This window comes from Lynx canadensis, chromosome C2 (genome assembly GCF_007474595.2).
Source record: "Lynx canadensis isolate LIC74 chromosome C2, mLynCan4.pri.v2, whole genome shotgun sequence".
In the NCBI taxonomy this organism is placed as follows: Eukaryota; Metazoa; Chordata; class Mammalia; order Carnivora; family Felidae; genus Lynx; species Lynx canadensis.
The window spans coordinates 58769753-58784412 of record NC_044311.2 but is presented as its reverse complement, the minus strand read 5'-3'; the positions used below and the strand labels follow the sequence as shown (position 1 = coordinate 58784412).

The 14660-nt window shown below is 37.4% G+C and overlaps 1 pseudogene; it reads right to left on the bottom strand.

Annotated features, from left to right (window-relative positions):
* Positions 1–8906: 8906 nt before the first annotated feature.
* On the bottom strand, positions 8907–9487 carry LOC115522843 (annotated as a pseudogene).
* Between the last annotated feature and the right edge of the window lie 5173 nt (positions 9488–14660).

The following is a 14660-nucleotide window of genomic DNA, read 5'->3' as shown; positions in this document are numbered from 1 at the left end:
GTAAAGTAATAAAATAAAAACAGATATATTACACAAATATAGAAGCATGTATTAATTGAAATATATAAAGCAAATGATATTCTAAGTATAGAAGCATTTGAGGATATCAGAAAGAGAAATGATGACCAATGTGATAGATAAAATTAAACTTTTTTAATTCCTACCAATTCTTATATGTTAGATGCAACAAACTGAAAAATATTCGTCATGAATGTGATAGAAAAATGCTATTAATTAATTAAAAAGTTTAAAAAACATTGCAAAATTTATATTAATTTATCAATAGAAAAAGTGGCACGGATATTCAAAAGACAGTTCACTGGATAGAATATGAAATCGCTGCTGAATATTTAAAATTTTAATCACATTATTCAAGAAAAGTCAATTTAAATAATAATGATATTCATTATCAATAGCTTCTATTGATTTATCAAAACTTAAAAAAAAAGTGTGAGCCACTGATCAGGACATAAAAGAGAATCAATAGAAAAAAGAAATTAAAAATAATAGACGAAAAGTAAACAATGTGAAACACCTTTTTAAGAAAACAGAAAGGAATCTGAAATAGAGCTTAGTTAAAGAAACTTGCTTTGAAGTGCTTTATTTTTCTCAGACATCATGGAAGGATGAGAAGTTCTGTATGTTGAGAGAGTGATCCATTGAAACATGGAGGTGAAATGAGAGAGCCTAAGTCATGTGTCTTGTTTTGGCTAAATGATATGCAAGACTGACAGCTAGAAATAAAGATTTTGAGAAATCAGAACAGGGAAAACACTCAGCAATTAATAAAAGAAGGCTGCCAAAGAGGAGAAAGAATGAAAGTTCTATCTGGTTTCTGTAAATTTATGGTGAGTCAAGTTTGTTAGCATGTAGAATCTTCTCCCCCCTCATCTTCAGCAGCCGCTCTGTCATCTGCTTTTAGATTGGATGCTTCAGTGATTAGAGATCAGTAGTATGCCAGGGGAGGGCATCAATAACATAACAGATCTCAGAGCCTCTGGATGGACGGGTCCACTGAAATGAGGGGAATGCCAATATTTGAAGAAAAGGTATTGAGTCCTTAATGGTTCTGGGTGAAATGAAAATGAAATGATTTCTTTTTTTTTTTAACGTTTATATTGAGAGACAGAGTGTGAACAGGGGAGGGGCAGAGAGAGAGGGAGACACAGAATCTGAAGCAGGCTCCAGGCTCCAAACTGTCAGCACAGAGCCCGACGTGGGGCTTGAACTCACAAACCACAAGATCATGACCTGAGCTGAAGTCCGATGCTTAACCGACTGAGCCACCCAGGTGCCCCTAAAATGAAATGATTTCTAAGGAGACTAGCATAAGTTGGGAATACATGATTTGGGAATTCTGGAGGCTGAGGTGATGTCATGGTACCTTTAAATCACATCATTATGAGCTAGAATAGTTCTTACTGCCTTCATTTTTTACAGATGAACTAACTAAAACTCGAACTCGTTTTTTGCTATATTTCTTTGAGATCTGTGGGATGTTGAAGTTGAATATGCTTATATTTCCTATGTGTACTTACATAAAAATCAAAAGGTTTATGCTTATTACAAATATAGGGCAATGCTGAGGAACTGGTCAAGTACAAAAATTTAACGAGCTAAAAATCTAACCAGTATCCCGTTTCTTCTGAGCCCTTTGGATGTGATGTGTTTTCACAACTGCCACAAATAGTTCCAAGTACAAATACTTCCCTGGCCTGCCTCTTCCTCTTGCCTACTTCAATCACACATAGATTCATTCCTATCATTGAAATTTCCTAGATTTACTCAAGTCACTGGCCATGTTTTCCATTATCATTGGTTCACTTTTTTTTTGAATGTTTTATTTATTTTTCAGAGAGAGAGAGACAGAGAGAGAGAGAAAGAAAGAGAATGAATGGGGGAGGGGCAGAGAGAGAAGGAGACACAGAATCAGAAGCAGGCTTCAGGCTCAGAGCTGTCAGCACACAGCCTGACGCGGGGCTCAAACCCACGATCCACGAGATCATGACCTGAACTGAAGTCGGATGCCCAACCGACTGAGCCACCCAGGCGCCCCTGGTTCACTTTTTTCCTCTTTTAAGTTTGTTTATTTATTTATTTAGAGAGATAGAGAGAGAGCGGGAGAGGGATGGAGAGTGAGGGAGAGAGAGAATCTCAAGTAGGCTCCACACTGTCAGTGCAGAGCCCAATGTGGGGCTACATCCCATGAACCATGAGATCATGACCTGAGCCAAAAGCAAGAATTGGATGCTTAACAGACTGAGCCACCCAGTCACCCCCAACAGATTCACCTTTTAATCCACCTTTAACACTCTAAAGAATATCAACCCACTAACCAATGGATCCTAAATTTGCCCTTGATATGTACTGCTTGTGTGACCTTAGGAAAATCATTTCATCTTTCTGTACCTCAAATTTTTGGCCTGCAAAAATGAATATTATAAATATATTTTGGATAACATATATGAAGGTACTCAACATGTAGTAGAGACTTGATAAATAGTAGTGTTCTTTCTTCTCCCTCTCACTAGATCTTCACTGCTTAGGATCTCCTAGATTTCCTCTTCTGATCACTCTTTTCCACCTCTTTCCTCAGTCTCTCTCAAATCATATAGGAACCTCTCAAATCACAAATCTCCTTTCCTGGAAGACTCTTCAATTCCTATAAGTTTCCCTTGGATGGATCCCCACTAAAAGCATTTTACCCTTATTTCTTCACCACCTTTCACCCTTTAGAATACCAGCTCTTTTTAAAAAAGTTTCAAACTCCTAAAAAAAAAAAGTACCTTATTTCTTCTCAGTTCTAAGAGACTGTCAGTCTGCACTCACCATGTGAGACTTCCTTCCAGAGATGCTTCATCAGGGAGAGTGAGAACCTGTGGCTCTTTATGGTGTTCTTTAGCTCCCAGGTGCCTAGGATTAGGGGTTAATGGAGGTGGAGGGAACACAAGTAGTCAATAATTTCACATGATGGCCTTTCAGTTTCTTGCTGTAAAATGGAGAAAAGCAACAAATAAACAGTTTGAATATGGATTACAATATAGCAAAGTGCATCTATAGAATAAAATTGAGCATTATTATTTTTTTTTTTTTTTGAGAGAGAGAGAGAGACAGGCAGAGCATGAGCAGTGGAGGGGCAGCGAGAGAGAGGGAGACACAGAATCAGAAGCAGGCTCCAGGCTCTGAGCTGTCAGCACAGAGCCCAATGCAGGGCCTGAACTCACAAACTGCAAGATCACGACCTGAGCCAAAGTCAGACGCTCAACCTACTAAGCCACCCAGGCACCATTAAAATTGAGCATTTAATTAACTTAATGTGCAGCTTTCAAGATTTGTAACTATTTATTTTTAAGGAAACAGCAATTTCTCTATAAGATGAAGAGATTTAAACACATACACACTCTACACCAGTGCTAATAGAAATGCAATGCTAACTTCATATGCAATTTAAAATTTTCTTTTCTTTTCTTTTTTTTAGAAAGAGAGAGAGCATGAACAAGCAGGTGTTGGGGAGAGATAATATCTTAAGCAGGCTCCACACTCAGTGCAGAGTCCAATGCAGGGCTCGATCCTGTGACTTTAGGATCATGACCTCAGCTGAAATCAAGAGTCAAACATGCAACTGACTGAGACATCCAGGGACCCTGCAATTTAAAATTTTCTAGTAGCTATATTGAAAAAATGTTTTATATAATATTCTTTTCAACGTTTATTTATTTTTGGGACAGAGAGAGACAGAGCATGAACGGGGGAGGGGCAGAGAGAGAGGGAGACACAGAATCGGAAACAGGCTCCAGGCTCTGAGCCATCAGCCCAGAGCCTGACGCGGGGCTCGAACCCACGGACCGCGAGATCGTGACCTGGCTGAAGTCGGACGCTTAACCGACTGCGCCACCCAGGCGCCCCTATAATATTCTTTTAATAACATATTTAATAGAATATATCCAAGATGTAATTTCAATCAATCAAAAATTATGAGACATTATGAGACTACTTTTTTTGTACCAAGTCTTTCAAGTTCAAGGGCAATGTTGATCAGATAGATACAAGCTGTGGTAGGCTAATATTAGCCTCCTATCTGCAAAGATATCCACATCCTAATCCTTGGAACCTATGAATGTTACCTTATAAGGCAAAAAGGACTTCCTAGATATGATTAAAGTAAAGATAATGAGATGGAGGTGTGATTAAATTGAAGATATTGAGATGGAGAGATTATCCTGCGTTATCAGAAGGGGTTTTAACTGTAATCATATTTATCCTATTTATTTTTATGAGGAATGCAAAGGGAGATTTCACCACTGAGGAAGAAAGAGAATACGATGACAGAAGCAGTGATTGGGGTAATGTGGCCACATGCCAAGCAATGTCAACAGCTCACAGAAACTGAAAAAGGCCAAAATCAAATTGTTCCCTAGGGCCTCCAGAGGGAATGTGGCCATGCAAATATCTTGATTCAGGCTCAGTGATACTTATTGTGGACTTCCGGCATCCAGAACTGTGAAGGAATACATTTCTGTTGCTTTAAAAGTTTGTGGTAATTTGCTGCAGCAGCTACAAGAAACTAATACACAAGTCATTTAGAGTAAAGTAATAACATTATATTGTCCCCTTTGTTGTCAATGTCCAAAGACCTTTGGTCCTATTCCCAGAAACTCCTCAACAAGTATCAGTGCTGAAAATGTCTTACTCTCATCTCACATGGTTTCAACTACTACCCACATGCTGAAAACTTCCAAATTTGTATTTCTGTCTTTCACCACTCTCCTGTACTCCAAAGCAATATTACCAAATATTTCGTGGGCATTACCAACTGTGTGTACCACAGTTATCAACAACTAGTGATGCCCAACCTGAACTCATCATTGTAACTAAAAACTATCTCTTTCCTAGATCCTCTGATCCTTTCCTAGATCAGCTAATGGACCGGTCTCCCATCTCTAGGGTAGCTTATATTTTATGCTGAATATTTATAACTAATTTTTCATTGATTGCTGGAACTTTCATTTTGCAATAAACTCTTTTAAGAACCAAAACATTTAAACTATAAGAAATAGATGTTTAATATAAAATCTACTACAAAAGGTTGCTCTGAGTTGCACAGAATATTTGTGACTTTAATCATCTACCACATATGGGGCCATAATATCACAGACCACATGAAAACCAAACCTTAAGGGGAAACAGTAGCATTTAGTTTAAAATTTTAAAAAGAAAACCATGCCAGTAGATCTTGATTTAATTAATATGCAAAGTGGGTTTATATATCACTCTGTGAAATGTAGCTTTTCATTTAGATTATATGACTATTCTAGGGGCGTCTGGGTGGCTCAGTCGGTTAAGCGTCGGTCTTTGGCTCAGGTCATGATCTCACAGCTCGTGGGTTTGATCCCCACGTTGGGCTCTGTGCTAAACAGCTCAGAGCCTGGAGCCTGCTTCGGATTCTGTGTCTCCCTCGCTCTTTGCCCCTAACCCACTCACATTCTCTCTCTCTCAAAAATAAATAAACATTAAAAAAATTTTTTTAAAAAGATTCTATGACTATTCTAAATTAATTTCACTTTTTCACTCTCATTTTTTTTTAATTTTAGAGAGAAAGAGAAAGAGAATGCAAGTGGAGGAGAGGGGCAGAGGGAGAGAGAGAAAATCTTAAACAGGCTCCATGCTCAACGCCCCTTAATCTCAAGTTTTCTTAAGCACACACAACAATATAGTAACAACTATTCATAGGTTGGCTCTATTTTCCAAAGAAAAGCTTTGCAAAGGGTTAAATGATACATGCCTTAAATTGACTTTAAGTTATTTCAAATAGAAATTTTAATGCCAATAATAGTTATAGTTTTATTTAATCAATGGACTCTAAAGCTTTTGGAAGGTAATTATTCTATGGTGAAACACCTGAGATTATTGTGACTAAAATTCTAAAATACTTAAAACTTCAACCTTGAAGGTTAAAATGATAAGCTTTAGGTGAATAAAAATATAAACATTTGTAGACCGTAAAGTCATAGTAGAGGTAATATTCTTTTTTGAATTAAGAAATGTATGAAGAGTGAATATATTTGGAATTTGTTGTATACACACAAACTTAATAATTATCTCCACCAATTTGTAGTATATTGCCAGTCTAACGTATCAAGCTGTACACTACAGCAGCTGTACATACAAAAACACACTTACAAGGGGTGCCTGGGTGGCTCAGTCGGTTGAGCGTCCAACTTCGGCTCAGGTCATGATCTCGCAGCCCGTGAGTTGGAGCCCCACATCGGGCCCTGTGTTTACAGCTTGGAGCCTGGAGCCTGCTTCTGATTCTGTCTCCCTCTCTCTGCCCCTCCCCCGCGCATGGTCTGTCTCTTTCACTCTCAAAAATGAATGTTAAAAAAATTTAAAAACAAAACAAAAACACACTTACAAAAGAGACTTTCACACTTTCTTTCTTCCCCGCCATCAATAAATTTGTAGAAATGTTTTAGCCTTTAAAACAACCTTATAAAACAATCTAAGTGTCCTACAATGGTATTGAACTATTTTGTAAAAGAGTTTTCTAAATTTTGGTTTACTTTTTTTTTTCAAACTCTTTTGATGGAAATCTTTTTTAAAAATGTCAAGTTTAACACTTTCAGGAAATTGAGACACAATTGGAGATAGAAAGAATAATTTTTTTTCTGACAGAAACAAACAAAAAACATCTAGAAAATCAGATGATGAGAGCTCAAAAAGGGTACATAACTTATTTTTGAAAATCTACACTGGAGCTGCAGAATAACTTGGGTTCTGAGAAAGACTTTAAAGGTTCTCCTTTTTTAATCTTAATAAATTAATATTCTGTGATAGAATAGAAAGAAATTGAGACAGCTTTTGTTTACTGTAGCATCCAAGTTTGACAAGATATTGAAAAAAATCATAGAGACATATTATTTGACGAATTTTGTTATACAAAAATGCTTGTTGAAAAGTGTTACTTTGAATAAAGGAAAAAAACCAGTGCTGGTAAAAATACTTTATTTTGAGAGAGAGAGAGAGAGAGAGAGAGAAAGAGAGAGAGAGTTCATACACAAGTTGGGGAGGGGCAGAGAGAGGGAGAGAGAGATTCCCAAGCAGGCTCTGTGCTGTCAGAACAGAGCTCAATGCAGGGCTTTGTATCACACACCATGAGATCATGACCTGAGCCGAAATCAAGAACTGGAAGCTTAACTAACTGAGCCACCCAGGTGCCCTACTTGGGCTAAAATTTTTATGTGTTCCAATAAGAAACGTAAAATGAAGAATATTTTTTATTTAGCAGAATTAACTCTGAGTTTACAGGTACCTTAGGAAAATACAGATGATTTTTTCTCAGGTAAAAATATTTCTGGCCTACGGACCTTTAACAACAGAAGCAGCCCATTACTTCAAATTTATTAACCATAAAATACAATTCTGAGAAAGATTGCAAGCAATTTTATTTTAAAAAATTATCTGAACACATTAAAAAAATCATTCTACAACGACATAGTTTGAGACACAGATATGGCTAAGAAACTTACTAAAGTATATCAATATAAGTCAAAGACAGTAATTCTATTTATGTAATTTTTCAATATTTTGCTTTGTTTTGATATATACAGGTATGCATTTTTACTTATACAAGTAATTTTATTTGTAAGAATAGTTTTCAATAAAAGTATGTATTCACTAATACAATAGCAACAAATTCATTAAGATATAAAAGTCAACATTATAAAAGTTTGATTATTTTAGAACCTTCTTTATTTTCGTAAGTTTTAGGATTTGGATAAAAAAAAATTATGCAGTCTTCCTATTCAAAAGTGAAATCATAGGACCTGGCAGATCTTCCTTCTCTCTCACAGTCCTGACCTCGCATGCAATAGATTACCATATCCTACCAATTTTTCACATTTTCTGTCTTTTTTTTTTATCCACACAATGATTTTATTTTTATTCAACTGTAAGCAAACAGCAGAATTAACGCAACGTTCCACAACTCCAGATCAGGGTTTCTTATACAGACGGGGAGTGAACAGTTTAACAGGTGCAGACTTGAGGCTTTCTGACAACCTCTTACCCAGCACTGAAGCTCATTTGTATGGCCTTGCCTTAACCACAAAGCGATTCTCCCTATAGCTTTTTCCAGTATTGCTCTTTAAAAGAGCCAGAGCAGGGCACTGACCCCTAGTAAGGAGTCCGAGGATGTATCACTTTGGGAGTTAGTGGCCACACCAGTCTCTGGCTATCCTGGTGAGGGACATAGCAGTGAAAACACTCCCAAAAGTGCCACCATGCATAATTCTGGACTCGGGCTCAGAAAGACAGAGGCAACAAATCTCTCTCTCTCTCTCTCTCTCTCTCTCTCTCTCTTTTAAACCTTTCTTAAGGATTCTTTGATGCTCTGCTCTGTTACTATTGACCTGGTCATTTTTTCTTCTTTAAATTCTGGATTGCTATTCTTTTTTTTTAAATTTTTTAAATGTTTTTATTTATTTTTGAGACAGAGACAGAGCATGAGCGGGGAAGGGGCAGAGAGAAAGGGAGACACAGAATCTGAAGCAGGCTCCAGGCTCTGAGCTGTCAGCACAGAGCGCAACACAGGGCTCAAACTCACAAAACACAAGATCATGACCTGAGCCGAAGTCGGACACTTAACCTACTGGGCCATCCAGGCGCCCCTGGATTGTTATTCTTATATTCACAATTTGATGACCCCAATCTAGTACCAAAATATTCCCCAAAATACAGTTCAAATTTGTTCAAAACATAAACCTGGGTGTGAACCTCTAGAATTATAATGGTTAGGCAGAAGGAAAAGTCACTCTAAACCACTACCTGATGGCTCAGGCCTCACCTGTGAGAAAGGGAAGCTGGGAAGCAGAGAAATCTACATGCATCACTGAACTTGACAACACTGCTCAACACCTCAGGGACGATTTCTGTCTCCTAGCATGCCTCTGCTTCCTAGATAGCTGCTCATAGAGTTTGGGCACACAGTCATCTCATTCACCCTGGTAGCACATGCCAGCCACCAGGTGCCCAAGCTCATACTTTGAATTTGCCATGGTGGTCTCCAGATCAGTTGCTGAGAATGGGCTCATCATCCTTCTGTGACCCATTCTGCTGGTAAACCAGCCAGATATAGCAATTGAAGGCTGTGCCATTGGGAGGCGCAGAGTCGACATAATCAGAGAGGACTATGCCACTGCTGATGTCATTGCCCCTCACTCTGACCACCAGAAAATGGTGCCATTCCCTGTACGTGGGGGTCCTTCCATCTGGGAGCATCTGGATCTGTCATGACCAAGGTGTAAGGTTTATGTGGCTCAAGACCACCCCATGAAGTCCTGGTGGGTCTGTTCTTATCCTGGGTGGGTGTCAGCAATTTGGCCAGCTGTCAACCTCCACCCTGGCATATTTGACCTGCAGCAGATGCTGTGGCTGCTCATCCACTTCCTATAAGCTCAGTCCTGGACCATTTGCTGAGGTCTATGGGCATCACGGGGCCGAGTTGGGCAGACAGCTGGGAAGTCTCTTGGAGGCAAGGTACCAGCCTGCAGCACTGACTCCGAGTGGTCCACAAAGTGTTTCAACACATTTTCTTATTTTCACTTCATTGACTTAATTTAAGTCCTCATTGTGTCTTACAAACCTATGTGGTAACTTCCTACTGTATTCATGTCTTTGCCTCTACACACTTTCTATTAATTAGGAATTAATAGGAATTTTCAAAACTGAAAATTCTTATAGGAATTCTTTTGAAAATTCTTAGCAGGAATTTTCTTTTTTTTTTTTTTCTTTTTTTCTTTTTTTTTTCAACGTTTTTTTATTTTTTTTATTTTTGGGACAGAGAGAGACAAAGCATGAACAGGCGAGGGGCAGAGAGAGAGGGAGACACAGAATCGGAAACAGGCTCCAGGCTCTGAGCCATCAGCCCAGAGCCCGACGCGGGGCTCGAACTCACGGACCGCGAGATGGTGACCTGGCTGAAGTCGGACGCTTAACCGACTGCGCCACCCAGGCGCCCCGTTAGCAGGAATTTTCAAAACTGAAAATCAATTTTGTTATTCAAATGCTACAATCACATCAGGGATACTATATTTGCCATAGTCTAAACGCCAAAGTCCTTCGATGAAATTATAGAGTATTCTATGATTTAGTTTCTGCCTTTGTTTTCATCATTTATGTAGTCCCACCTCATTCAACTCAAGCTATATGCTAACTTCTCTGCCATTGCTCCTGATTTTTTTCTCCCTCCTGAAGTTAACAATTGTCTTTTAAGTGCCTAAAAATCCCTTGGTAGGCTTAAACCTAGTTCAGATGATTTTTCCTCTGTAAAGCCTTCCCTGTCCATGTTGCAAATTTGAAATTACACTTTTATTTGTCCAACACTATACATGTTGAGTGTGTGTGTGTGCATGTGCATGTGCGTGTAGTAGCACTTATCATACTAGATTTTAAACACTATTTTTAAGTCTGCCAAGCTGTAACATTTAGTTTTTAATTTGCAATGTCAATGAAAAACAGATACTCAGATATCTTTGTTTCTTCAGTGGATGGATGGATAAATGAATGATTAGACTATTCACAGCCTATTTAAACTCATTTATATTTTAGCATGGTATGTGTTTTTTATGGATATACAAAAACACATAAAACCATTGCGAAACTCAGAAAAGATAGAATGCACCAACTAAAATGATAAATAATGATAAAATATTCAGATATATTTATTTGCCCAGATGTGTGTGTTTTTTTCTTGCTTTTGCTTCTTAGATATGAAAGTTAGCTCTCAACAATATTGATGATTCAATCTGTCAAGAACACTTGTGCTTGTGTATTTAATGAAAGAATTTCTGGATTCTTTAATAATCTAATTTTCTTTTTCTTTTCTTTTTTGAGAGAAAGAGAGTGCTTGCATGTGGGTGGGAGAGGAGCAGAGGGAGAGGGAGAGAAAAGCTTAAGGAGGCTCCACACCCAGCACAGAGCCTGACATGGGGTTTTATCTCATGACTGTGAGATCATGACTTGAGCTGAAATCAAGAGTAAGATGCTTAGCTGACTAAGCCACCCAGTCATCTCTAATAATCTAATTTTCTAGTTTAATAATCTAATAATCTAATTTTCCATTAGATTATCATTGTCCAGCATATGTGACACAAAGGGCATAAAGTTTTGCATATCAAAACTAATTTTTATATTATATTACAATGTATTTTTTGTCATTCTTTTATAAGAACTCTAGCAAATGTAATCTCTTTGCCACTTTCTATAACTGACATAACTTCATCACTTATAATACAATGTGGGAAGTTAAATTTGCACATAAATAAAGCATCAATTTATTTGTGATTGCCCAAAGCCTCTTCTGTGATTTCAACTTGGACATGAAACAGAAGAAGCACCTAATAATTTCTTTTACTTGAGTTAAACATTTACATTTTCTAATTTATATTTCTGTATCGTTTATTTGTCTAAGACAGCAATTTAGAAATTTTGACAGGTACAAGTATAAAAAAGATAAAAAATACTCAAAATTATGTTTGGCATTTGATTGTGTATTAATTCTGAATTCTGCCTTCTAACCCCATAAATAGTAGGTTCAGATTTGCACATGTTTGTGAGGGTGGAAGTTCTGAAATGTTCCATGGACTCCATTAAATTTTGTAATAATCATAACGATGTAAATAGGTGATGATGAAGATGATAATAATGATAATTCTTTGCATTTTGTTACAAACAACACTATTTCAGAGTCAGGTGTTATTACACTCACATCATTAACCAAAGAAGTAAATTTAGGAGAAGTGACTTGACCAAATACACTCTACCTGGAAGAGGCAGATCACACACAGGGGTCAAATTTTTTTTAAAGGTTATTTATTTATTTTGAGAGAGGCAGAAATAGTGTGGGTCAGGGCCGGGGGCGGGGGGCAAAGAGAGAAGGAGAGAGAGAGAATCCCAAGCAGGCTCTGCACGGTGGCAGAGCCCAAAACAGGGCTCGAACTACATAACTATGAGATCATGACCTGAGCCGAAACCAAGAGGCAGACACTTAACCGACTGAGTCATCCAGGTACACAGGGGTCAAATTTAATGTTCTTTCCACTACATAATGGTTATGTTTAATGAGACTGTTTCATTACATTTCAACCTTACAAAAATGAAGTTTTAATTTCCTAAATTTAAAAACACATGCTACATTGCAAGGTACTTGAGCAACTTTTGCCAATTTGGGATTTTTAGAACTATGAAAATGAAGTTCTTTCCAAACAGCATGAGACTACGACCAGCATGCAGTTGAGAGAGCAGGGATCCAGGAACTATGAACATACAGAGAAAGTTATTTAAAAAAATAATTATCTTATTAGTTGCCTTACAAAATAAACACTTAAGTTGAAAAGTTCTGCACCAAACTAAGATCAGGCCAGTCTGTTTGTACCAGAGAGAAAGAAAGATAGAAGTAGTGAAGAATATGAATACCATTTTGAATATTAAGAATCTATAGCAGGGGCACCTGGCTGGCTCCCTCAGTTCAGCGTCCGACTTCCACTCAGGTCATGATCTCGCGGTTTGTGAGTTTGAGCCCTGCATAGGGCTCTGTGCTGACAGCTCAGAGCCTAGACCCTGCTTAGGATTCTGTGTCTCCCTGTCTCTCGGCCCCTCCCCTGCTCATGCTCTGTCTCTCTCTCTCTGTCTCTCAATAATAAATAAATGTTAAAAAAAATGTTTAAGAATCTATAGCAAAAAATAATCTCTACATTGATATTCCCTCATTTCTGTTTCTAAGTGAGTCATAATATAATTTGTTAAAAGCTATTTTTTTTTCTGTTTGTCCCCAAAAGTTTGATTGAGAAATTCGATTTTGTGATTGGGTGCAATCCCCAACCAGCTACTACTGACATCAAAGCAGAGAGATACTCTGCCTAAATCATGGGCTCCATTTCACTGCATAAACAGCCAACAGTTTTTCAGTAGAGAAACCAATAATGATCATACAGTTAAATAATAGCCATCTACCTGCCAGGTTACTGTGATTTTTGGCATCCTTGGCATACAGGCTTAATTTGGCCAAACACTATTTCAGTTGCTGCCATATCATTCCCAGAGGTACTCTTTGGCTTCTAAATTAATCTGACATCTGCAGTGTTTCCAGGAATGAGGTTTAAAAACATAACAGTGATTCTGTGGATAGGTATATAAAGATCTTAGAATTCAAATACACATTTTTTTTCATTTAGGAGTTATAATATATCCCCTATCTATGACAAACTTTCATATTTGCTCTTCATAAGCTTTAAAGCAAAGTATAAATATATGATGAAAGTTCAAAACACTACAGCCATGAGGTAAAGTTTTATGGAGCTAAAAACAGGATTTTTTAAAGAACAGCTGTTAAAAACTATCCCTCTACATTGTGGTTAATTATAAATTTCACAGGCTTATTCCTCTCAATTTAATCTCCCTAATCTTTCTTGATTTAACTTTGAACGTCTGGTTTTACATCACTTTCCTTAACTAGAACCAGGATATTCATGTTTATGTTATCCCATCTTTTATAGACTTTGTAAAGAACAAGTTTGATAATTACACTTTTTAGAAATCTGACTACATTCTGCTCAAAATTTCCCAATATTATTCTTCTACATCTGAAACTATTTTTAATTGTCCATTTTTTCTTTTTAATTTTTGCTACTGTTATTTTATGGATTTATTTATTTTAAATTTATTTATTTAAATTCAAGTTAGCTAACATACAGTGTAGTATTGGTTTTAGGAGTAGAACCCAGTGATTCATCACCTACATATAGCATCCAGTGCTCAACCCAACAAGTGCCCTCCTTACCCATTTAGCCCAACCCCCAACCCACCTCCCCTCCATCAACCCTCAGCTTGTTCCCTGTTTTTAGGAGTCTCTTATGGTTTGCCTCCCTTTCTGTTTTTATCTTATTTTTCCTTCCCTTCCTTATGTTCATCTGTTGTGTTTCTTAAATTCCACATATGAATGAAATCATACAATAATATCTGTCTTTCTCTGGCAGACTTATTTTGCTCAGCATAATACCCTCTAGTTCCAGCCACATTGTCGCAAATGCCAAGATTCCATTTTTTTTTTCATCGCTGAGTAATATTCTGTTTATCTATTCATCCATTGAAGGATATTTGGGGGCTCTTTCCATAATTTGGCTATTGTTGATAGCACTGCTATAAATATCGGGGTGCATATGACCCTTTGAATCAGCATTTTTATATCCTTTGGATAAATTCCTGTTACTGCAATTGTTGGGTTGCAGGGTAGTTCTATTTTAAAATTTTTGAGGAACGTCCATACTGTTTTCCAGAGTGGCTGTACCAGTTTTCATTCCCACCAACAATGCAAAAGGATTCTCCTTTTCTGCATCCTTACTAACATCTGTTAGTAGTAACAAGTTGTTTCCTGACTTGTTAATTTTATCCATTCTGACAGGTGTGAGTTGGCACCCATTGTGCTTTTAATTTGTTTTTCCTTGATGATGAGTGATATTGAGCATCTTTTCATGTGTCTGTTAGTCCATGTAGATGTCTTCTTTTGGAAAACTGTCTATTCATGTCTTCTGCCCATTTCTTCACTAGATTATTTGTTTTTTGGGTGTTGAGTTTTGATAAATTCTGTACAGATTTTGGATACTAAC